The sequence below is a fragment of the Heterodontus francisci genome, chromosome 16, assembly GCF_036365525.1.
Source record: "Heterodontus francisci isolate sHetFra1 chromosome 16, sHetFra1.hap1, whole genome shotgun sequence".
Taxonomy (NCBI): Eukaryota; Metazoa; Chordata; class Chondrichthyes; order Heterodontiformes; family Heterodontidae; genus Heterodontus; species Heterodontus francisci.
The window spans coordinates 58567234-58594056 of record NC_090386.1 but is presented as its reverse complement, the minus strand read 5'-3'; the positions used below and the strand labels follow the sequence as shown (position 1 = coordinate 58594056).

General features: G+C 43.2%; 1 protein-coding gene across 4 annotated transcripts in view; it reads left to right on the top strand.

Moving 5' to 3' along the window:
* The first annotated feature begins 1633 nt into the window (after window positions 1–1633).
* Window positions 1634–26823, top strand: part of helz2a (helicase with zinc finger 2a) — a 163866-nt gene continuing 138676 nt past the window's right edge. For 2 of the 4 annotated variants that reach the window (XM_068048217.1, XM_068048215.1), the window contains exon 1: window positions 1634–2023. The gene's annotated coding sequence lies outside the window, so the exon portion shown is untranslated. Of the gene's footprint in view, window positions 2024–17252; window positions 17501–26823 lie in introns of those variants that run through there. The other 2 variants (XM_068048216.1, XM_068048214.1) reach the window with 1 other exon arrangement.

The following is a 26823-nucleotide window of genomic DNA, read 5'->3' as shown; positions in this document are numbered from 1 at the left end:
TCTCACACTGAAGAGTGCCTGCAGAGTCTCATCGACAGGATTGCAGCTGCCTGCAATGAATTTGGCCTAACCATCAGCCTCAAGAAAACGAACATCATGGGGCAGGACGTCAGAAATGCTCCATCCATCAATATTGGCGACCACGCTCTGGAAGTGGTTCAAGAGTTCACCTACCTAGGCTCAACTATCACCAGTAACCTGTCTCTAGATGCAGAAATCAACAAGCGCATGGGTAAGGCTTCCACTGCTATGTCCAGACTGGCCAAGAGAGTGTGGGAAAATGGCGCACTGACACGGAACACAAAAGTCCGAGTGTATCAGGTCTGTGTCCTCAGTACCTTGCTCTACGGCAGCGAGGCCTGGACAACGTATGCCAGCCAAGAGCGACGTCTCAATTCATTCCATCTTCGCTGCCTTCGGAGAATACTTGGCATCAGGTGGCAGGACTATATCTCCAACACAGAAGTCCTTGAAGCGGCCAACACCCCCAGCTTATACACACTACTGAGTCAGCGGCGCTTGAGATGGCTTGGCCATGTGAGCCGCATGGAAGATGGCAGGATCCCCAAAGACACATTGTACAGCGAGCACGCCACTGGTATCAGATCCACCGGCCGTCCATGTCTCCGCTATAAAGACGTCTGCAAACGCGACATGAAATCGTGTGACATTGATCACAAGTCGTGGGAGTCAGTTGCCAGCATTCGCCAGAGCTGGCGGGCAGCCATAAAGACAGGGCTAAATTGTGGCGAGTCGAAGAGACTTAGTAGTTGGCAGGAAAAAAGACAGAGGTGCAAGGGGAGAGCCAACTGTGCAACAGCCCCAACAAACAAATTTCTCTGCAGCACCTGTGGAAGAGCCTGTCACTCCAGAATTGGCCTTTATAGCCACTCCAGGCGCTGCTTCACAAACCACTGACCACCTCCAGGCGCGTATCCATTGTCTCTCGAGATAAGGAGGCCCAAAAGAAGAAAGAAAAAAAGATCCCATCTTGAGTGGTCAGTGCCTTGTAAGTAGTAGTGACTAACACAGAGGTTAAGAAAACAGAATATGGCGGCAGTTTGTGGGAATTTCAACATCTCAACTTTTTGATTACTCTTCCACACCTTCGAAGAAGTGCTAGCTACAGCCGTTGCCAACTCTATGGAACTTCAGGGGCTTGAATATTGGTTCCATTGGTTCACACAACAGCAGCAGAGTAGGCAGCTGGGTAAGCTTGTGTGCACTTGGGCTGCGAGGACAGGCAGTTACAGACTCCAATTAGTTTTGATATCCACGGAGATTCTGTGGATCAGATTTCTCATGTTGGGAACTACTAAGGAATGTCTGAATGTGCTGACCACTGTACAGATTAAACGGACCCTTGATTAAGAAGTATGTCGAATGAATTAGCGCCATAGCAATAGTGGGCTATCAGGTCAAGTATAAAAACAGGCCACCATTAATAACGCCGCAATCCGATGGTGCACTGAGAAAAGCCACGGAATGGAGGAAAAATCGCTATTGCTGTTTTGGGTCGTTGACATTTTTAGTGCCAAAACCATTCTTCGTGGGTGGAGCCAAGCCAAAAGTGCACGAATTGTGTGATAGTGACACAGCCTTCAAGTGAAACTGCAGGAAGTTTCTGCTGCAGTATTATCTGTCTGCCTGTACAGCAAGAGTTTTCTTTTAACCTCACACAGAGTAACGGCTGTGAGTCATTTCAAGAATGACAGCAAAGTTTCCGACCATCAACGAGAAAGCAGCTGACCTGCTAACAGAATTTTAGCTCTTCAGACAAAGAGTCGAGCTATGTTTAGTCGATTTAGCAGTCGCAGAGTACGAGGAGCAGGCAGTGAAATTACGCATTGCCATTGGCAATGAAGGCCTGTATTGCCTGAACACTTCTGGTCTCACTGAAGAAGAGCAGAAGGATCCTGCGAAAATCTGGTCCATGTTAGAGGATCAACTTCACGTCAAGCTCAATTTTTGGGTCCACAGCAGCCGACTGAGTCCATTGACCAGTTTGTCAGTCAATGTTGAGGTAAGGGTCGTGAATGTGACTTCACAGAGGCTGAACTGGCAGACCTTATCATCAAGCTAGTGATTGCATCCACAACAATAGAGGCATAGCAGAGGGATCTTCTAAAAAAGCCCAAGGGGTATATCGTGGATGCCTTTCTCAAAGATAGTCAAAGATTTGAATCTATTATTGCAGGTGTTACAGACAGACTTGAGAGAGAACTGAAACCCCAGTTTTTTTCCGTTTATTGTCCACATCAGTGTGTTTTTGGCAAGGAAGATGTGTGTATTTCTTAACCCCTGCATGTATGGCCAATTTGAATAACCAGCAGCATGCTTTTCGTGGGTTTAAATAAAGAGAATTATTTTTATTCACACATTCAACCCGAAAGTCTAACGTCACTCACTCGCCACTCACACACACACATACACATTAGAGAAAGAAAGCCATTAAAAGGATAGTGCACTTTTACAAATTGCAAATAAAGGAATAGTTCATAAGTCACATGATTTGGCTCATCTTGGGGAAAATGGCATGCATTGCAGGCCCGGTGAGGAAGGCATTTTCACTCCTAAAGTGTAGTTAGGTGCATTCAATAGCTGGAGTTTTGTACCAAAGTCATTGCAGGATTCTCTCGAAAAGGTGGATTTTCAGTATGTCAAGAAGTTAGTTGCTTGTAGTTTTATTACTAGGAGGTTGGTTTTCTGTGCTGGTGAACTTGAAACATAACAGGTTTGGAGACTTTAAGATGTTGCAGTCTCCAGTTCTTTTAAGGCATGACAGCACTGCCTGGTCTGCTAGTGACTGCAACCTGTATTTTAAAGATTTTTAAAAGGAGACCAACATGGCTCCTCCACCATGTGACTTCTCACAGTCCCTTTTCCAAATATGGTGGGGCTCTAGATTGATTAGCCCCATTCTGTTTACTGTTCTAAGACATTCATCCTGAGGAAGGTTAAGACAATCACCTTCTTTCTTTCATGTGAAAACCGTTCAATACAGGAACGTCTACCTATGGTTTCAGGATGGGCATTGATGACATGTCTTAGTCTGGAAGGTAGTCATCTGACCTTTCAGACAGTGAGTCAGTTCTTGAATGCACAAGCTGAAAGTCAGCTGACATTCGGCGACCATCTTTGCAGCCCATGTCCACTTTTAATGTCCATTGTGCTTCATTTAAAACAAAAGGAAAATACATTTCCAGAAGATACTATGCTGAATATAATCCATGTTTAAAGTTATGATTAGGACATGCCTGTACTGGGCATGATACAGGCCAACAGAGTTGCAGATCCAGGAAACTGTGAAAAAGGTGCGGGCTCTTATATATGCCTCAGGATTGCCCAGCATTTAACAACATCTGCAAAGCATACAATGTCGGGTGTCACTGGAAATGTCAGTGTCGGAAAGCCAAGCCAAATGCTTATGGTAAGAGTCCTAACAAAGGTCAGGCATACCATAAGAAGACTTCACGTCCAGGCAAGCTTACCAGTCGTACTCCATTTCATAACCAATACATCCACGACGTTGCAGATGAAGTCAACCCCAGTGATGATGATAATGAAAGCCCAAGTCCGAGTAGGTGAGAGGAACAGTTATTTCACATTGTCAATGTCACTGATTCAAGTACTCCACTGGAGGTGTTTGCGTCGATTTGTGTTCTATGTCTGAAAAAGGAGGGCACGTATGTACCCTGAGTGAAGGTGGACATGGGTGCCAGCACAAATATTTTACCTCTACGCATTCTAAGCGATATAGGTCAATGGTGATCCATGGTGAAGCCGATGACAAAACCAACTGACTGCAGACAATGGTTCATCAATTCCATATTTAGGGTCCATTAAGATTAATTGCAAATATAACCAATCCGAATGGAAATCCCAACTTTTTTACATCATCCAAAAGGCTGGACCTGCTATTGCAGGACTAGAGGCATGCAGGGATTTGACCCTGGTAATGATACATGGCATTGGGCATCACCACGAGACTGAACTAAGCATAGAGGACAACCAATTCACTCTGTTGAGGATTTCACTTGATATAGAAAAGTTGAAGAAACGTTTGAAACTGCTTGAGATGGTGGAGGAGTACCTGAATGAAAACAGAAGCAAAACATGAGTTACAAGAAAAGTTTCTGAGTGAGGAAAACAAGGCCAAAATGCTATCTGATCAGATAGAGGAGATGAAATTGCAAATGGCAAGGAACAAAGCCTTAGAAAATGGTGAGATGTCACACCAGGGGATTCATATTTGGTCTCAACAGAACAAAACAAAACACAAAAGTGTTGCAGCAGTATCACAGGTCCTGAAAGAGAAGATTCCTGAGGTTTCATCACAGCAAATGACACAGAAGGAGAAACAGAGTGAAAATGGAAATGTGGGAGGCACGATGAGGAAATTTGCAGATGACACAAAAATTGGCCATGTAGTTGATAGTGAAGAGGATAGCTGTAGACTCCAGAATGACTCCGAAGTTCCTTGCGGGACTTTTTGCGAGTGCTGTTGGGGAGGGTTTAAACTAGTTTGGCAGGGGGCTGGGGACCTGAGGGTAGACACAGTTGGGACAAAATCAGAATTTAAAATGGAAGGTGGAAAATTAATGGATGAGTCTGGAAGACAGAGGAAATAAGGGTTAGAAAATAAAATAAAGAGTTTGGCAGTGCTCAAGGGTATCTACTTCAATGCAAGGAGTATAGCAAATAAAGCAGATAAGCTGAGGGCACAGATAGACATGTGGCAGTATGATATCATAGCTATTACAGAAACATGACTTAAGGAGGGACAGGAATGGCAGCTCAACATTCCTGGCTACAGGGTTTTCAGACGTGATAGGGATGGGGATAAGAAAGGAGGGGGAGTGGCAATTTTGGTCAAGAAATCTATTACAGCTGTGAGGAGGGATGATATGTTGGAAGGTTCATCAAATGAGACTATATGGATTGAGATAAGCAACAAAAAAGGGGAATCATACTGCTGGGAGTGTGCTATAGACCCCCAAACAGTCAGAGGGAGATAGAAGAGCAGATACGTAGGCAAATCTCTGAGAAATGCAAGAAGAATAGGGCAGTAATAGTGGGGGATTTTAATTACCCCAATATTAACTGGGATAGTTTTAGTGTGAAAAGAATTGAGGGAGCAGAATTCTTGAGGTGCATTCAGGAGAACTTTTTGGGCCAGTATGTAGCAAGTCCAACAAGAGAGGATGCAGTTTTAGGCGTAGTTTTAGGAAATAAAGATGAGCAGGTGGAAGGAGTGGCAGTGGGAAAGCATTTTGGTGGTAGTGATCATAATTTAGTCAGTTTAACATAATTATGGAAAAGGACAGAGCTAGAACAGGAGTTAGAGTTCTCAATTGGGGCAAGGCCAAATTTACTAAACTGAGGAATGATTTAGCGAAAGTGGACTGGTAGTAGCTACTTGAAGGTAAATCAATGTCAGAACAGTGGGAGGCATTCAAAGGGGAGATTAAAGGGGTTCAGGGTAAACATGGTCCCACAAAGAAAAAGGGTGAGGCGGCCAAATCTAGAGCCCCATGGATGTTAAGGAGCCTACAGGGTAAAATAAGGCAGAAAAGGAAAGCTTATGTCCGACACCGAGAGCTCAATACCGAGAGGAGTATAGAAAATGGAGAAGTGAAATCAAAAAGGAAATTAGGAAAGCAAATAGAGGGCATGAAAGAATATTGGCAGGCAAAATCAAAATGAACCCAAAGATGTTTTATCAATACATTAAGAGTAAGAGGATAACTAAGGAGAGAGTAGGGCCCATAAAAGACCAAAAGTGTAACCTATATGTAGGAGTGGAAGATATTGGTATGGTTCTTAATGAATACTTTGCGTCTGTCTTCACAAAAGAGGGGGACGATGCAGATATTGTAGTTAAGCAGGAAGAATGGGAAGTATTGGTTGTGATAAACATAGGGAGGGAGGAAATAATAATGGGATTAGCATCCTTGAAAGTTGATAAATCAACAGGGCCAGATAAAATGTATCCCAGGCTGTTAAAAGAAGCAAGAGAGGAATTAGCAGAGGGTCTGACCATCATTTTCCAGTCCTCACTGGATACAGGTGTGGTGCTGGAGGATTGGAGAATTGCTAACATTGTATCTCTGTTTAAAAAGGGAGTGAAGGATAGACCGAATAATTACAGGCCAGTCAGTCTAACCTCAGTAGTGGGCAAATTCTTGGAATCTATTCTGAGAGACAGGATAAACTGTCACTTAGAAAGGCACAAGTTAATCAAGGATAGTCAGCATAGATTTGTTAAGAGAGATCTTGTTTGACCAACTTTTTTGAAGAAGTAACAAAGAAGATAGATGAGGGTGGTGAAGTTGATGTGGTCTACATGTATTTTAGCAAGGCTTTTGACAAGGTCCCACATGGCAGACTGGTTAAAAAAATAAAATCCCATGAGATCCAGGGAAATGCAGCAAGGTGGATACAAAATTAGCTCAGTGGCAGGAAACAAAAGGTAATTGTTGACGGGTGTTTTAGCGACTGGAGGGCCGTTTCCAGTGGCATTCCACAGGGCTTAGTACTGGGTGCCCTGCTTTTTGTGGTGTATATTAACGACTTGGACATAAATGTAAGGGGCATGATCAAGATGTTTGCGGATGACACAAAGATTAGCCATGTGGTAAATAGCCAGGAGGATAGCTATAGGCTGCAGGAAGATATTGATGGTCTGGTCAGATGGGCAGAAAAGTGGAACATGGAATTCAACTTGGAGAAGTATGAGGTGATACATTTGGGGAGGTCAAACAAGGCAAAGGAGTACACGATTAATAGGAAAATACCGAGAAGTGTAGAGGAAGTAAGGGACCTTGCAGTGAATGTCCACAGATCCCTGAAGGTAGCAGGACAGGTCAATAAGGTGATTAAGAAGGCATATGGAATCCTTTCCTTTATTAGCCGAGGTATAGAATACAAGAGGAGAGAGGTTATGCTGGAACTGTATAACTCATTGGTTAGGCCACAACTTGAGTACTGTGCGCAGTTCTGGTCACCTCATTACAGAAAGGATGGAATTGCACTAGAGAGGGTAAAGAGGAGATTTACAAGGATGTTGCCAGGACTGGAAAAATGCAGCTATGAGAAAAGATTGGATGGGCTGGGGTTGTTCTCATTGGAACAGAGAAGGCTGAGGGGAGATCTGATTGAAATGTACAATATTTTGAGGGGCCTGGATAGAGTGGAGGTAAAGGGTTTATTCACCTTAGCAGAGAGGTCAGTGACAAGAGGGCATAGATTTAAAGTGATTGGTAGAAAAATTAGAGGGGAGTTGAGGAAAAACGTTTTCACCCAGAGGGTGGTGATGGGCTGGAACTCAATACCTGAAAGGTATTGAATCAACTCATTCAAAAGGAGTCTGGATGTGCACCTCAAGTGCCGTAAGCTGCAGGGCTATGGACCAAATGCAGCAAGGTGGGATTCGAATAGGTGGATTGACTTTCAGCCGGCATAGACAATTTGTGCCTTAAACTTTCTATGATTCTATGATATCAATGGTGTGGTTGCATGGGTAGAAAAGTGGCAAATGGAATTCAATCCAGATAAGTGTGAGTTAATGCATTTGGGGAGGGCAAACAAAGCAAGGGAATACACAATAAACAGGAGGATTTTGAGAGGGGCAGAAGAAGTGAGAGACCTTGGCGTGCATGTCCACAGGTCCCTGAAGGTGGCAGGACAAGAGATAAAGTGGTGAAGAAGACATATGAAATGCTTTCCTTTATTGGCCGAGGTATTGAATGCAAAAGCAGGGCTGTAATGCTGGAACCTCATAAAATGCTGGTTAGGTCACAGCTGGAGTATTGCGTACAATTCTGGTCACCATATTACAGGAAGGACATAATTGCTCTGGAAAGAGTACAGAGGAGATTTACAAGAATGTTGCAAGGGCTTGAAAGTTGTAGCTATGAGGAAAGATTGGGTAGGCTAGGGTTGTTTTCCTTAGAACAGAGGAGGCTGAGAGGTGACTTAATTGAGGTGTACAAAATTATGAGGGGCCTAGATAAAGTAGACAGGAAGGCCCTGTTTCCCCTAGCGGAGAGGTCAATTACCAGAGGACACAGATTTAAGCTGATTGGTTGAAGGATTAGAGGGGATATGATGAAAAACATGGAATTCACTGCCCAGATCAGTAGTGGAGGCAAAAACCCTCAACTCATTTAAAAGGTACCTGAACCTGCACCTGAAGTGCTGTAACCTGCAAGGCTACAGACCAGGTGCTGGAAGGTGGGATTAGATTGGGCAGCTAGTTTTTACAGCCGGCACAGACATGATGGGCTAAATGGCCTCTTTCTATGCTGTAACTTTTCTATGGTTCTATGGACCAAAGAGTAAATCAGATAAAGCATCCAGAGACTAAAATGACTTGAAGCAATCATCAGCACTTCCTGAAAGACAGCAAAGGACTCTCAGCTATTTGCACAATTCGGAAAATGAGAATATGAAGGCTCAAGATGAGGTTAACGATTCTGGTGAGGACTCATTATCTACAAGTACTACTGCTAGACTTTTGAATGGAACAATGATCCCAGATTGATGGAAGACTCTATTACAAACCAGATGAGAGCAAAGACGATGTCTCGGGCAGAGTCTACGTCCGTAGAGAAAAGTCCATGCAAATCTGTTCCGGATTCCAAGAACTGTTGTCCTGTTTCTAGATCAGAACGTTTGATCAAACCACCATTATTTGTTCTTATAGTTGTAGAGGCTAGATCACTGAAAGTATTTAAAGAGGAAGTAGATCGATTTTTGAAATATCAGGGAGTTGAGGGCTATGAGGGGCTGGCATGAAACAGGAGTTGAGGTCTGGGGCAGATCAGCCATGATCCTATTGAATGGTGGGGCAGGCTTGAGGGGCCGAATGGCCTACTCCTGCTCCTAGTTCTTATGTTTTTATGTTCTTATCATAACTGATGAGTATACATGTTTCTGTTACTGTTTTGCACCATGTATGTTTATCTCCTATTACTGTTGTTGAATTGTATATAGTTAACTTTTACCTATTTGAGGGGGATATCTTTTTATTTGGAAAAAAGGGGGATGTTGTGGTACACCTTTAAGAGGTGTAAGAGCTGTGATGTAACACACCATGTGACTTCTGGTATCAGGGCAGTCTGAAGAAAGTACCTGTACAGTGAAGAGCTGTGTTTGCATGCAGAACCATCCTTAAATAAAGAACCCACATTATTGTGTTACTGATCACGTCTTGAGTGGGAAGTGCCTTGTGAGTAGTGGTGACTACTGAGATTAGAAAAATACAACAAAGAGCACATTGTTGACTGCTAATATGGAAATAATCCTGGGTGTATTTTCTGTCATGACTCTGACTGGGACTTTGCCCTTCTGTGACCAGGAAGTTATACCTTTTGCCTTAACGATCTGTAGCAGTTTAAAGGGACATTGCTTTAATAGAGAATATTAATGAGAGGAAGCACTAGTTAGTGGCATTTTGGTTTTCAGGTAAAGCAATTTAAAGCTTATCAGAGTATATGACCAGAGAAAGTAGGCCACTTTGGGATGTGCAGATGTTGAGTTTAAAGGTCTACTCGGGTCTGCAAATGAAACCAGACCCGAACAGAACCACATCTGACCCAAGCCTGACCTGGCCCGAGTCGTTTCATTTTTTCCTGCGCCCGGCCCGACCAGACCCGACCACCGGAATGTTCAGTTAACCTACCTTCCGTTTTTCATTTTTTAAGCTTGTGCAGGTAAGCAACAAATCTGTAACTGGACTTGAAAGGTTGTTTAAAAAGTACATTAAGATTGAAGCCATGTACTGGAGGTGGTGATAGAGTTTGGCCGACCTGGCCCGACCCAACCCGAACCTGAATGTCGGACCCGGAAGAGCGACCCGACCCCGACACATGTCGTTGGATCCCGCCGGGTTCCGGTAGGGTAGCCATACTCTAGTTGAGTTATCAGACTGTTTAAGGTACATGGGAGGAGGTGGTCAGTGCAGAAGCAGAGTGCACCATTCAAAGGACATAGCCAGGTCGGGTAGGGTAAGATGGGTTCAGAGGTAGTTGCGTTGGGGGTGGTGGGGCGGTGTGTGGTCACTGTTGCAAATGGAATTGTGACAGCCAATTTGCACACAGCAAGATCCCATATACAACAATGTGAAAATTGACCAGGTAATCTGTTTACAGTTATGTTGGCTGAGGGATAAATATTGGCCAGGGCAATAGAAGGACGCCCATGCTGTTCTTCGAATTGTGCCTTTGAAAATTTTATATATATTAATAATACCCAATTTTTCATTTGATTAGTGAATCACCTAAACAATTATAGGAAATTCTGTTTTAGTGGATAATCAAAGCAAAACTGCCACCCTGCACATCATTCTGAATTTTACCTTCCAAAATTATTCTGCTCAATTATCCAGTTATAACATTGTACTGCCAATCAGCCACCATTAGTCTCGTAGTCTTGATGTAAAGATTTAGTTTTTCATCTTCCATCATGCTGCTGAAAAGTAACAGCGTTTTTAAGCTAAGGAGTGTTCTAATTAAGTTTTACAGATCAGACTGATTTGCAGTTAAAAAAGGTTTTCAAAAGCTTGAGATGTAGAGTATCTAATTCCCAAGGGATGTTGTGACAGAAAACACAATAGAACGAATGTAATATCTAATAGCCTAACTTTAATGTTGAATGGCTCTTCAGAAGCACCACTGTTAGCGGGAATGAATCTAGAAGAATCACTCGACACTCAGGTCTGCTCCAATGTCAAACAGTTTATTTAGTTACGCCAGCGGGGAGCAGGTCACTGGGCTGTCCAGATGCCTCTCCACTGAACAAAGGAAAATCATCCATACTTATACATTTTCAAACAGTTACTCAGCCCAGGACATGGTCCAATCACAATGATTATCGATTATATACATTGTTTATTAGAGCCAATAGAAGCGGTTACTAGGCATAGAGGGGCTGCATGACCGGCCCATACACAGATAGGGGATTACTCATGATGTTTTCCATACCCCCTTATCTTCACCTCGTTACCGGCCCATACACAGATAGGGGACTACTCATGATGTTTTCACCTCGTTACAGGCTAGCAGCTTTGTCAGCATTCCACAAGGGCATCTGCTTTTCATTTTAATTAGCCTTTTGTTTGAGATTGGATTACTCAGCTCCTGTGGAATGTGGTCAAGTTAACTGAGCCCCATGGTGCTTTGCAACCTCCTCACTGTTCACTAATATTATATGTTACTGGTTACTCAAATAATATTTAAACATTATGATATTTACGGCATGTGCCTCTGCGCTTGGGAATACCCTACAACAACCACAATAACAGTATGTGGATTCAAGAAGCATGTCAGTATGATTGGTAACCAACAGAGCTGGTTAGCCACCCAGACCATCATACCATTATATTTGCAGGCCCTGGAACCCTTACTTGGCAATGTTGATGGGAAGCTGTAGACTCAGGTTCGATAGTTAGATGCAGAACTTACTGCAAAAATACCTGCAGCTAATACGTCCCAATGGACTGGCACAATCCAGGAACAGCAATGTGGTCAGATGAGCTTCCAACTTGTCACCACTTCTCTCTTTGTTTTTTTTAAAAGATGGATGAATGCATTTTGCTATAAATAACCTATACTTACATTCAACTTTTCAAAATCAGTTTTGTGGAAAAGTGACTAAATCCCAAAATGTGTCCACCCTTACGAAAGGGAAGGCCTATACAGGGGAAAGTTGCTGGAGGTAGGGGAAGGTGGCATGGGTAGATTTTGTGAATAGGTGAACAGAAAGTTTTGGGAAATTGTACCTGAAACTATTCCAGTTTGACTGAAATGAAATTACGCCTGCTTCCCGCAAACTAATTTTCATAAGCATAATGAATTTCTTATGAATCAGTGCCATCAGTTAGCATAGTTGACGTGTGACTGGAACAGAGCCAATGGGACCTCAAGGTGCTCAGGTGGAGTAGTATACGGGGAAAACACTTCCTCTGAGTGAGGCTGGAGACTACAAGGGAAATTGCACTTATCTCTCTGTCACAGTAATTTTGGAGTAATTAATTCAAATCACTCTGTACTGAGCCTGAAATATTTTTCTTTTCACTCCCTGTGGAAAAATAGACTGAAAATGAGATCTTTCAATTAAAAAAAAAGTTTATATGATTCTGCAGCAGCAGGGCATGCCTGAGGCTTTAATGCAAAGTATTACAAAGTATTTATAGTACAGATATGAGCTATGTGACCCAACAGGTCCATGCTGGTGCTTATGTTCTGCAAAAGCCTCTTCCTGCCCCTCTTCACCTAATCCCATTAACACATCCTTTTATAACAGGGTTGTCCAACCTTTTCGCATGGGGGGCCACATTACAATTTTTGTTTTACATGGGGGCCAGTGAGACAATTTCAGAAAGATAAAGGCATTAAAAATTTATCTTACTATTAATCAAAACAACAACAAATGTGCATTTTTGTGAAGAAGCTTTAAATGAGAAGATCAATTTATTGATTTACTTTCTCACCACTATGTTTGACACTGATTTAGTGAGATACCTGGCATTGATTAGCTTTCACAAGTAGTCGATGTTTGTCGCACACTTGTAGTGAAGCGGAGTATTCCGGATAAATGTCCATCTGTCAGGAGTGAGCTTGATCACTCTCTCTCCCCCTCTCTCTCTCTCTGTCTTTCTCTCTGTCTCCCTCCTCTCTGTGTTTCCCCCCGCCCCCCCGTGTTGTTCCCCACTCTGTGCCATCCTCTCAGTCTGTGTCATCCCTCTCTCTCTCTGTCCCCTATTTCTCTGTCCCCCTTCTCTCTCTGTCCCCCCCTCTCTCTCTCTTTCTGACAGTTACAGAGAGCGGAATAGCTCAGCACAGCTGCTGTGTAGTCAGTTTTTAAAAAAACATCGCACTGTCAGTTTCACAGCTAACAGGTGCTCAGAGAGGGAACAGCAGTTTCCTAACTTCAGACAGATTTGGGGTTTTCCGGGGGGGCTTTTAAAAAGAGTCAGAACCCGCCGGAAAACCCCAAATCTGTCCGAAGTTGGGAAACTGCTGTTCTTGATGTCGGCACCTGTCAGCTGTGAAACTGACAGTGCGATTTTTAAAAAAAGCTGATCTGAAAGAAAAAAATTATGGAAAAGTTCTCATCTCTGAAATACATCCGCGAGCTGGATGAAAACCTTTGGCGGGCCAGATCCTGGCCCATGGGCTGTACGTTGGACAACTCTGTTTTATACCTTTCTTCCTTATGTGCTTATCTAGCTTCTCCTTGACTGCATCTATACTATTCACCTCAACTATTCCCTATAATAGTGAGTCACACATTTTAACCATACTTTGGGTGAGGAAGTTCTCCTGAATTCCCTACCAGATTTATTAGTGACTATCTTATATTTATGGCCCCTACTTCTGGTCTCATCTGCAAATGGAAACATTCTCGCTATGTTTGCCTTATCAAACATCCTCATAATCTTGAATGCACTGCTGGCCAGTTGATTTGCATTGGCTTCATGGGTATCTGTGTGTCTGAGAATCTGTGTGCAATGTAATGAACATCCCAAACAAGAGAAATTGGAGGAAAATAATGTTTCAGTCCTGCTTGTAGGTAGATCTTGCTTTTCGTTGAGGCCCAGTGTTCTTCTGAAACCTTGTTCACTGTAGGAGACTTTTCTCTCTTGGGGTTCATATGCCTTCAATGGTTTCGAAGCTGGTGAGAGAGATGAGAGCAGACAGAAGAGGTGGCGGTAAGCCAGTCATGAGAGGTCTTGTCAGTCCAGGAGCAAACAGCTTTCTGTCTTCAAACACTGTTTCTCCAATTTAAAACTCCCCTACTTGGCCAGCAGGTGGTCACATGATCGATTGGTTTGACCAGGTCTTTTCTGTGAATTGGGACAGGGACTGGTTCTTTTGTTCCAATGCTGTCTGCTAGTATGAAAAAAATGTCTTTCCAGCCAGGGGCTTTGCTTCCCCTTGTAATAGGCCTTCTTTTCTTCTCAGTAACAATTTTAAAATTTAGTGTCCATGTGGCGAAATATATGTACCTCATTCATGGCAGGTGGGGGCCTGCATGACACCAGGTGAAGACTGAGAGGGACCCCTAGACACCTTTCTCACCTGGTCATAACACCGTCAACAAACAGGCTTTCTTAGGTTTAAAGAAGAAAAGTTGAAATTTATTAAACTTAAACTTAAACTCTAATTCGGTTGACGCCTATGGATACATGATGCACCCACGCTAGCATGCATACGTGATACACACATGCAAATAGAGACAGAAAAGAGCAGATGAAAAATAAAGTAGAGAAATTTGAGGCAATATCTGAAGAGTTTTTGTTATGGTTCTACAAGCTCACTGTAGAGTCCTTGATTGTAGGTAGATGTTGCTTTTCGTTGGGGCCCAGTATTCTTCTTAAACCTTGTTCGCTGTAGGAGACTTTTCTCTCTTGGGGTTCATGTGTCTTCAATGGATTCAGAGGCTTGTGAGAAAGAGATGGGAGCAGGCAGACAGGAGAAGCTGTGGTGAGCCAGCCAGGAGAGATCTTCTCAGTCCAGGAGCATTCTGCTTTTTGTCCAAACTGTTCATACAAATTCAAAAAACTCAGGTTGCCCAGCAGGTTAGTCATGTGACTAGCTGGTTTGACCATGTCCGTTTGCGTATTCAGCTATCTTAGCAGTCAACCTGGAATGCGAGCACCCCCACCTTCAACATCTGGTGATCAAAAGTCTATTGTGGGTTGAATGTGTCAGGGAATGGCTGCTTTGTCCTTCCAAACACTGATTGTTAATATGCAAATGTCTTTTCCAGCCATGGCTGATCTGTTTAACAAGTCCTTTCTTCACTCCAGTAACAGTTTAAAATCAATGTTCATGACAAAATTAATGTGCCTCATTGTTGGCAGGTGGGGGCCTAGCATGACAAAGGGGACTTGCTTGAGTGCAGTGTTCAATGGGTGCATGTAAAAGATCGCAGATTTTGGGCATATTGTAATTACGAGCGTCCAAATTTCCACTCTTTTAATGCTATTTGACTTGTATCTGCCAGATGAAGTGCGTATCTGAGATGCTGGGATTGCCAACCTTCTAGGATTGACCTGAAGCCTCCAGCAATTAAAGATCAATCTCCAGGACACTGCTAGGAGCAACCCAAAAGAAAAATCATAGCACAATACAATAAAATGTGATTTTCAAATTTTTTTTGAACATTTTAATTTGTTAGTTATAAAAATGTTGGAGTTAAGAAAAAATAGGCTATTTGCTCAGATGGGTATGGTTCGAGGTCATGTGAAGAAATCTCCAGAAATCCAACCAGAGTTGCCAATCCTGATCTGAGTGCCGATCAGGAGGAAATTTCACTACAAGTTATTTCTGCTCAAAACCTGACCTTTAACACCATTTCTGAAGAAGGGTCACTGACCTGAAATGTTAACTCTGCTTCTCTCTCCACAGATGCTGCCAGACCTGCTGAGTATTTCCAGCATTTCTTGTTTTTATTTCAGACTTTCAGCATCCGCAGTATTTTGCTTTTACTTTAACACCATCATCCTTGCAACTACCACCCCGTCTCCAACTTCCCTTTCCTCTCCAGAGTCCTTGAAAATGTTGTGACCTTCCAAATCCATGCTCATCTTTCCCAGAATTCCATGTTTGAATCCCTCCAATCAGGTTTCTGCCCTGCCGTAGTACCAAAATGGCTATTTTCTAAGTCATAAATGACATCCAATGTGACTGTGACAAAGGCAAACATTCCATCCTCATTGTTCTTAACCTGTCTATAGGCTTTGACACAGTTGACATGCCATCTTCCTGCAATGCTTCTCCACTGTTATACAACTAGGTTGACTGCCCTCACCTGGTTCCATTCTTATTTATCTAATCGTAGCCAGAGTATCACTTGCAATGGTTTCCCTTCCTGCTCCTGCACCGTTACCTCTGGTATCCCCCAAGGATCTATCCTTGGCCCCCTCCTGCTTCTCATCTACATGTTTCCCCTCTGTGGCACCATCCAAAGCACAATGTTGGTTTGCACATGTACCCTGACAATTCCTAGCTCCCTACCACCTCTTTCGACTCCTCCATGTTGCTAAATTATCAGATTGCTTATCCAACATCCAGTACTGGATGAGCAAATAATTCCTCTAATTAAATATTGGAAAGGCTGAAGCGATTGTTTTCGATGCCCACTCCAAACTCTGTTCCCTACCAACTCCATTCCTCTCTCTGGCAACATTCTGAGATTAAGCCAGTCTGTTTGCAACCTTGGTGTCACATTTGACCCCAAGATGAGATTCTGACCACATAGTCATGCTATCACTAAGACTGTTGATTTCCACCTCCATAACATTGCCTGACTTTTCCCCTGTCTCAGCTCATCTGCTACTGAAGGCCTCATTTATGCCTTTGTTACCACTAGACTTGACCATTCCATGCATTCCTGGCTGGTTTCCAACATTCCACCCTCAGTAAACTTGAGGTCAGCAATAACTCTGCTGCCTATATCTTAACACACACTAAGTCCCGTTCACCTACCACCCCTGTGCTTGGTAACTTTGCGAGTTAAGCAATGTTTTGATTTTAAAATTCTTATCTTTGTTTTCAAATCCCACTATAGCCTCGCCCTTCCCTATCTCTATAATCTCCTACAGCCCTATAACCCTCCGAGGTATCTGTGTTCATCTAATTCTGGCCTCTTGAGCACCCCCAATTTTAACTGGTCCACCATTGGTGACTGTGCTTTCAGCTACCAGGGCCCTGTTCCTTCCCAATACCTCTTTACCTCTTTCCTCCTTTAAGACATTCCTTAAAACCTACCTCTTAGACCAAGCTTTGCCATCTGACCTAATATCTCCTTATGCAGCTTTGTGTTATATTTTGTTTATAATGCTCTGTAAAGCACCTTGGGGCATTGTATTACGTTAAAGGTGCTATCTAAATATAAGTTATTCTTTCTATTGGACCCGGTGTATCTCTGAAAGCTGCGTTCCTAACAAGTGTCCAATGCCACAAAACATGAATTATACGTGTATTTGGATTCCCTCTCATAGCCTTCCCTTTTACAATACGGGTATGTCATCATTTTCATTAACATAAAAGCATTTGCCCCACACAAAGATGGCGTTATTTAACGCTGTTTCTACGATCATTAGTGTTGTAGCTATGTTATCATCACTCACTGATCTTCATCACGATCAAAGCGAAATCAAAGTGCAACCACACACTAACTGTGACAACGGACAGCTTAATAATGGTATTGGAATTAGTTCAGGATCACGCCGAGCTCTTGTTTTCCTTGTGTTATTCATATGAAACAGTGAGGTAACTTCCGAGCAATGACAGCATTTAAGGGCGAGTTAGACTCGAGAATCGAAACTATAAACCCAGTTCCTGTGCCTTCGCGTGACAATGTCGCCAAAACTATCACTGAAGGACCAGTCCACTTAACATTGCAGATGTAGCTGTAGAAAATGTATTGCTTTATTTTAAAAGGAATGATGCAGCCTCTGATTCCTCATGAAGTTTAAAAGCCAACCGAGGTAAGTGGCTGAACGTCACCGCTTGTGTCTGATCGAGGCTTTCTTTGCTGACGGGATAAACAGGAAGTTTGTTACTAATACTGCACTTTATTCATCAGGTTAAGGGAAGCCTTACGACTTTTAGGTTAAATAACTGTTGTGCATTTAAACTATATATTAAAAATTAGATGACTGTGATTGGCGTTGTATCCGCTAACATAGACAATAGATTATTCCAGTATTGTGTGCTACTGAAAAGGTGATGATTGACATAAGTTCGTGTACAGAAATCACGCGAAATACAATTGTTCGTCCTTTTTCTGTGCAGCCTAAGATAAAAGAAAGTTGATCAAAACAAGTAATTTTCCATCAACTACAAGTCACATGCAATAAAAACCTTTATTGTTAACCTCTGAATAATATCAGTGACCTTTTTACTTGAGGCCGAAGTGACAGAAAAATAAAACTCACGTAGGCGATTCTTTCATATTTTTAGGATGATCGGTATAGGATACTGAGCAAGGGCTGATGGCATCAGGTGATGATTCACCACACCGAAACCAATGCAACTCGAAATAACATTACCAATTAGTTACACATGGAAAAACAATCTTTAGCTTGTGATGGAGTTGTACACGTCGACTTAGTCGACAAGCTTGTGATGCAGCAAGGCACCAAGAGTTTATTTGCCTTGGAACACCCTCTAGAGTGCATATTCCGAATAATTGGTGTATATGTATATAGATTTATTTATAAACATAGGAACAGGAGTAGGGCATTCAGCCCTTAAACCTGTTCCACCATTCAGTCAGACCATGGCTATTCTGTACCCCTACTCCATTTACTCGACTTTGTTCTGTATTCCTTGAAACCCTCACCACCAAAGGTCTATCAATCTCAGGCTTGAAGCTTTGAATTCAGCCAGCATCCATAGTGTTTTGGGGAGCAAGTTCTATATTTCCAATACCCTTTGTGTGAAGAAGAGCTTCCTGATTACAATCCTGAATGGCCTGCTTCCAAATTTGGTTGTTCTGGATTCCACTACCACAGAAAATGTTTTTTTCTGTATTTAGCTTACCGAATCTCCCAATCATTTTAAAACCTTGATTTGGTCACCTGTCAACCTTCTAAACTGAAGGGAGTATAAGCCAAATTTATGCAACCTGTTCTCATAATTTAATCCTTTAAACCTGAGTATAATTCTGGTGAATCAGCACTGTACACCTTCCTAGAACAACATAGCTTTCCTGAGGTTTTAGATTAGATTAGATTAGAGATACAGCACTGAAACAGGCCCTTCGGCCCACCGAGTCTGTGCCGAACATCAACCACCCATTTATACTAATCCTACACTAATCCCATATTCCTACCAAACATCCCCACCTGTCCCTATATTTCCCTACCACCTATCTATACTAGTGACAATTTATAATGGCCAATTTACCTATCAACCTGCAAGTCTTTTGGCTTGTGGGAGGAAACCGGAGCACCCGGAGAAAACCCACGCAGACACAGGGAGAACTTGCAAACTCCACACAGGCAGTACCCGGAATCGAACCCGGGTCCCTGGAGCTGTGAGGCTGCGGTGCTAACCACTGCGCCACTGTGCCCAAAACAAAATACAATACTCCAGATTATGTTTGATGAAGGCTCTGTACAACTGAAGCATTATTTCCTCACTTTTGAATTCAAAACCCCATGAGATAAAAGCCAACAATTAGCCTTCTTGTTTACTTTTTGTAACTTCCCACATGCTTTTAGTGATGTGTACATGAACATCTAAGACAATTTGCTCCTCTACAGCGTAACCATTAAGAGAATATTCCAATTTGTCTTTCTTACAAGTCCTCATACTTCCCCATATTGAGCTCCATCTGCCATAGTTTTGCTCACTCACTTAGTTTGTTATGCCCCTCTGTAACTTTCTGCTCTCATCTACACAATTTATCATGCCTTCTAATTTAGTGTCATTTGCAACTTAGATATACAATTCCCTATTTCTTCATCCAAGCCATCATTATATGCGATGAAATACTGAGGCCCCAGTACTGATCTCTGAAGAACACCACTTTATCTTGCCAATAAGAGAACAAACCCTTTATTCATTCTGTCAGTCTCTCAAACAATTACTGACCCATGTCTTAAGACTACCACCAATTCCATGTGCTCTTATTTTTGTGACTAGTTTCTTGTGCAGAACCCTATCAATTGTCTTTAGGAAATCCATACTGGCAATAACCATAGACATTCCAATATCCACCATGCTTAGTGACCTCTTCAAAAAATCTATATGAGTCAGACATGGCCTATGCTCCACAAAACCATGTTGACTCTCTTTAATCAACTGGTATCTGTCCAAATGCTCAGTCACTCTGTTTCTGATGATAGATTCCAGTAACTTCCCCACAATTGATGTTAAACTGACAGGCCTGTAGTTACAAAGTTTCTTCCTCCCTGCCTTTTTAAATAATGTAGAAATATTTGCGATTTTCCGACCCAAAAGCACAATTTCTGACTCTAGAGAACTTTGGAAAATTAAGGCCACTGTTCTACAATTTCTCCCAATTCTTTGAAAGTCCTGGGATTGGAATTATCAGATCCTGACAATTAGTATGTCTTAAGACCTATTATTTTCTCCATTACCATTCTCTTGCTTATTTTTTTTATCCAGTCCTGGAATGTGGGCATCGCTGGCTAGGCCAGCATTTATTGCCCATCCGTAATTGCCCTTGAGAAGGTGGTGGTGAGCTGCCTTCTTGAACTGCTGCAGTCCATGTGGGGTAGGCACACTGACACAGCTGTTAGGAAGGGAGTTCCAGGATTTTGACCCAGCGACAATGAAGGAACAGCGTTCCAAGTCAGGATGGTGTGTGGCTTGGAGACGAACTTGCAGATGGTGGTGTTCCCATGCATTTGTTGCCCTTGTCCTTCTAGGTGGTAGAGTTCGCGGGTTTGGAAGGTGCTGTCGAAAGAGCCTTGGTGAGTTGCTGCAGCACATCTTATAGATGGTACACACTGCTGCCACTGTGTGTCGGTGGTGGAGGGAGTGAATTTTTCAGGTTGTGAATGGGGTGCCAATCAAGCAGGCTGCTTTGTCCTGGATGGTGTTGAGCAGCTTGAGTGTTATTGGAGCTGCACCCATCCAGGCAAGTGGAGAGTATTCCATCACACTCCTGAGTTGTGCCTTGTAGATGGTGGACAGACATTGGGGAGACGGGAGGTGAGTTACTTGCCGCAGAATTCCCAGCCTCTGACCTGCTCTTGTACCCACAGCATTTATGTGGCTGGTCCAGTTCAGTTTCTGGTCAATGGTGACTCCCAGGATGTTGATAATGGGGGATTCAGTGATGGAAATGCCATTGAACGTCAAGGGGAGATGGTTAGATTCTCTCTTGTTTGAGATGTTCATTGCCTGGCACTTGGGTGGTGCGAATGTTACTTGCTACTTATGGCCCAGCCCATATGGACATGGGCTGCTTCAGTATCTGAGCAGTCGTGAATGGTGCTGAACATTGTGCAATCATCAGCAAACATTTGCATTTCCAACCTTATAATGGAGGGAAGGTCATTAATGAAGCAGCTGAAGACGGTTGGGCCTAGGACACTACCCTGAGGAACCCCTGCAGTGATGCCCTGGGATTGAGATGATTGACCTCCAACAACCACTACCATCTTCCTTTGTGCTGGGTATGACTTCAACCAGCGGGGAGTTTTCCCCCAATTCCCATTGACTCCAGTTTTGCTAGGGCTCCTTGATGCCATATTCGGTCAAATTCTGCCTTGACGTCAAAGGCAGTCACTCTCACCTCACCTCTGGAGTTCAGCTCTTTTGTCCATGTTTTGAACCATGGCTGCAATGAGGTCAGAAGCTGAGTGGCCCTGGCGGAACCCAAACTGAGCGTCAGTGGGCAGGTTCTTGCTGAGCAAATACCAGTTGATAGCACTGTCGCTGAACCCTTCCATCACTTTGCTGGTGATCGGAAGTAGACTGATAGGGCGGTAATTGGCTGGTTTGGATTTGTCCTGCTTTTTGTACACAGGACATACCTGGGCAATTTTCCACATTGCCGGGTAGATGCCAGTGTTGTAGCTGTACTGGAACAGCTTGGCTAGGGGCTTGGCGAGTTCTGGAGCACGTCTTCATTACTATTGCCGGAATGTTGTCAGGGCCCATAGCCTTTGCAGTATCCAGTGTCTTCAGCCATTTCTTGATATCACGTGGTATGAATCGGATGGCTGAAGACTGGCTGTGATGCTGGGGACTTCAGGAGGAGGCCGAGATGGATCATCCGCTCGGCACTTCTGGCTGAAGATTGTTGCAAATGCTTCAGCTTGCCGTTTGCACTGATGTGCTGGACTCCTCCATCTTTGGGGATGGGGATATTTGTGGAGCCTGCTCCTCCTGTTTGTTGTTTAATTGTCCACCACCATTCACAACTGGATGTGGCAGGACTGCAGAGCTTAGATCTGATCTGTTGGTTGTGTGATTGCTTAGCCCTGTCTATCGCATGCTGCTTACACTGTTTGGCACGCAAGTAGTCCTGTGTTGTAGTTTCATCAGGCTGACAACTCATTTTTAGGTGCTGCTCCTGGCATGCTCTCCTGCACTCTTCATTGAATCAGGGTGGTCCCTTGGCTTAATGGTAATGGTCGTGTGGGGGATATGCCAGGCCATGAAGTTACAGATTGTGGCTGAGTACAATTCTGCTGTTGCTGATGGCCCACAGCACCTCATGGATACCCAGTTTTGAGTTGCTAGGTCTGTTCGAAATCTATCCCATTTAGCACGGTGGTAGTCATAGAGTCATAGAGTGCCACACAACATGATGGTGGGTATCCTCAGTATGAAGACGGGACTTCATCTCCACTAGGACTGTGCGGGACTGTACAAGGACTCCACAAGCACTGCTACCAATACTGTCATGGACAGATGCGTCTGTGATAGGTAGCTTGGTGAGAACGAGGTCAAGTAAGTTTTTCCCTCTTGTTGGTTTCCTCACCATCTGCCACAGACCCAGTCTAGCAGCTATGTCCTTTAGGACTCCGCCAGCTCGGTCAGTAGTTGTGCTACTGAGCCACTCTTGGTGATAGACATTGAAATCCCCCACCCGGAGTACAAATTGAATCTACTAAGTTCCCTGCCCCCAGGTCTTGATTTACTTTTAGGTGCCCTTGCATCACTGGTATTTTGTCCACTTCCTCAAGTATAAACATATGTCGTGTGTATGTATGTATGAATACAAATTAATAATTAACAAATCTGCCATTTCCTTATTGTCCATTAGTCTCATGGGCCCACATTCTCCTTCATTCAAAGGGAATGTTAATAAGCTGTTAGCTAAACTAGTTCAAATAATTTTTAGATTACATCTAGGTATCTGTGAGTGTAATAAGTTTTGTAATCAAGGGATTCAGATAATGTGATATAATGTTATGTGAGAGTGTCATGTAGGCCCCACCTGCCAAGACTGTGGCACATATTATTTTGCCATATGAACATTAAAACTTACAATTGTGGCTGGGAAGAAAAGAGGGCCTATCACAAGGAATTGCCAAGCCCCTGACTGGAAAGTAATTTGCATGCTGGCAGACAGTGTTGGAACAAAGGACCCAGTCCCTGCTTGACCAATACACAGAAGACCCGGCCAGGCCAGTTTAGTCACATGACTAACTAGCTGTTTGAATTTGAACTTGCTGAGAGAAAGGAACTGAAAGCTGTTTGCTCCTGCACTGAGAACACCTCTCTCCTGTCTGCTACCATCTCTTTCTCACGGAAGACCCATTGAAGACATGTGAACTCAGAGAGAGAAAAGTCTCCTACGTGAACAAGATTTAAGAAGAATATTGGGCCCCAATGAAAAATAAGAGCTGTCTACAATCAAAGACTCTATGGCGAGCTGGAAACACAGAAACAGTAACAAGAAACCCCCTTCAGAGACTGCCTCAAACCTCTCTACTTTATTTTTCTTCTGCTCTTTTCTGTCCCTATTTGCATGTGTGCATTGTGTTTGCATGCAAGCGTGGGCGCATCGTATATCCGTAGGCGTTAACCAAATTAGAGTTTAAGTAAGTTTAATAAATTTATTTTCTTCTTTAAACCTAAGAAAATCTGGTGTGCTCATTTATTTGTCTTATAATTGGAAAGTGGTGAACAAGGATTCACCAAGGGGAAGCTCAAAACATAGTTTAAAAATCAAACCCTGTTACAATAAGACCAAGTGAAGACCGTAAAAGACCCCGAGACACCTTTCTGACCTGGTCGTAACAGAGAGCCACGTAAACTTTCCTGAATCCATTTATTACCAAGTGTGACAACATTGCATCTAGAAGTCTCCCTCAATGACTGCTGTAAATCTGCTGCATTCAAGTATTTTATAGGATCCATTGTACAGGATTGGAGTGGCGAGTGTAGCAGTGACTTTGTCAAGATGTTTTAGTTTTAGTTTGGTATGAAGTGGTGGAGTTAAATATTCACACAAGATTGATGATATAATTGTGAAAGTAGGGCCAATGTAGCCTAGTGTAGGGGTGTGTAACCTTTGGAGCAACAGGCCAGTTTCTTGTGACACACTTGTTATTATGCATGATGAAATTATTTTTGAGTCAGACATAATCATGATGATTCAATCCTTTGTTCCACATCCAAGTTATTTTGAATTTCTTGTAAACAATTCACATTCCTTTGAATTCTGACCCTCACCCCCATTCAATTTTACCTATATCCTTCACCTTTATCTCTTTGTTCCTTCACTTCTCTCCACTTCTGCCTCTTTGATTTGTATCTCTTGATCTCTTCCTTTATTTCTGCCTCTTTGTCCCCCTTCACTTGTGCCTCCCTCATCCTTCATTCCTACCCCGCTTCCTCACCCTGCCTTTTTCTACTCATTCACTTTTTTGTCACTTGAATATTTAGATTTTTAGTTGGGAAATGATACTATGGACAGTGCTGTATATTAGGATAGGTTCAGAGTTTCCTTGTTGCTGGTATTCCATAGGGTGAAGTCGATGGGTTGCCGACGTGCTGGCACCCTCAGGCAAAGACTTTGTGACTGTGGATCAGTCAGTTTCTTAAAGGAGGACTGACCAAGCATTGATGGCTATTCTGGTTCCCACTTCCAGTCTTAGCATTAAGCCAAAGGTAATTTATTGAAAAGCGGTCATCACTGAAAAAACCTGCTAGTACAACTGTCGCATCTTCAGTATTGTGCATTGCTGAGGCAGATCCCAATTGGAGAACGACAGCTTTCACTGAGACATGATTGAGGGAGGGGCAGGACTGGCAGCTCAATATTCCAGGGTATAGAATCTTCAGGCGTGACAGGGGAGGGGGTAAAAGAGGAGGTGGCATTGCACTGTTGATCAAGGAGTCAATTACTGCAGTATGGAGGGATGATATCTTACAAGGTTCTTCAAATGAGGCCATATGGGTAGAACTTAAAAACAAAAAAGGGGCAATCACTTGGCTGGGAGTGTACAATAGGCCTCCAAACAGTCAGGAAGAGATAGAGGAGCAGATATGTAGGCAAATCTCAGAGAGGTGTAAAAATAATAGGGTAATATTAGTAGGGGATTTCAACTTCCCCAATATTAACTGGGATAGTCTTAGTGTAAAAGGCTTAAAGGGGGCGGAATTCTTAAAATGCATCCAGGAGAGCTTTTTGAGCCAGCAAGTAGAAAGTCCTACAGGAGAAGGGGCAGTACTGGACCTAATCCTAGGGAATGAAGCTGGGCAAGTGGTAGAAGTATCAGTGGGGGAGCATTTCGGGGATAGTGGCCATAACTCTGTAAGATTTAAGATAGTTATGGAAAAGGACAAAGATGGGCCGGGTAGAATGGTACTGAATTGGGGGAAGGCCGATTTCAATATGATAAAACAGGATCTGGCCAAATTGGACTGGGAGCAGCTACTTGTAGGAAAGTCTACATCAGACCAGTGGGAGTCATTCAAAGAGGAAATACTGAGGGTTCAAAGCCAACATGTACCCATTAAGGTGAAGGGTAGGACCAACAAGTCCAGGGAACCCTGGATGTCAAGGGATATAGAGGATTAGATCAGGGAAAAAAAGGTGGCTTGTGGCAGATTTGGAGTGATGAAAACAGTGGAGGCACTAGAGGAGTATAGAAAGTGTAGGGGGGTACTAAAAAAAGTAATTAGGAGAGCAAAGAGGGGACATGAAAAAACACTAACGGGCAAAATAAAGGAAAATCCTAAGGCGTTTTATAAGTATATGAAGGGCAAGAGGATAACCAGGGAAAGAATGGGGCCCATTAGGGACCAAAGTGGCAATCTTTGTGTGGAGCCGGAGGACATAGGTGAGGTTTTAAATGATTACTTTGCATCTGTGTTCACTATGGAGAAGGACGATGTGGGTGTAGAGATCAGGGAGGGGATTGTGATATACTTGAACATATTAGCATTGAAACTGCTTTACCCTCATCTACACATCTTGTCACCGCCTCAAAAAATTCAATCACGTTGGTCAGACACGATCTCCACCTGATAAAGCCATGCTGACTATCCCTGATTAATCCCTATCTCTCCAAGTGGAGATTAATCCTGTCCCTCGGAATTTTTTCCAATAGTATCCCAACCACTGATGTTAGACTCACCGGCCTGTAATTTCCTGGTTTATCCCTGCTACCCTTCTTAAATAATGGTACCACATTTGCTGTCCTCCAATCCTCTGGTACCTCTCCTGTGGCCAGAGAGGATTTGAAAGTTTGTGTCAGAGCCCCTGCAATCTCCTCCCTTACCTCACATAACAGCCTGGGATACATCTCATCTGGGCCTGGGGATTTATCCACTTTTAAGCCCACTAAAACAGCTATTTCCTCCTCCCTTTCAATACTAATATGTTCAAATGTATCATAATTCCCCTCCCTGATCTCTACACCGACATTGTCCTTCTCCATAGTGAAAACAGATGAAAAGCAATCATTTAAAACATCACCTATGTCTTCTGGCTCCACACACAGATTGCCACTTTCGTCCCTAATGGGCCCTACTCTTTCCCTGGTTATCCTCTTGCCCTTAATATACTTATAAAATGCCTTAGGATTTTCCTTTATCTTGCCCGCCAGTGTTTTTTCATGTCCCCTCTTCGCTCTCTTAATTACTTTTTTTAAGTACCCCCTATACTTTCTATACTCCTCTATTGCCTCCACTGTTTTCAGCACTCTGAATCTGCCATAAGCCTCTTTTTTTTTTACTGATCCAATCTTCTATATCCCTTGACATCCAGGGTTCCCTGGACTTGTTGGTCCTCCCCTTCACCTTAATGGGTACATGTTGGCTCTGAACTCTGGGTTGCACAGTGGCGCAGTGGTTAGCACCGCAGCCTCAC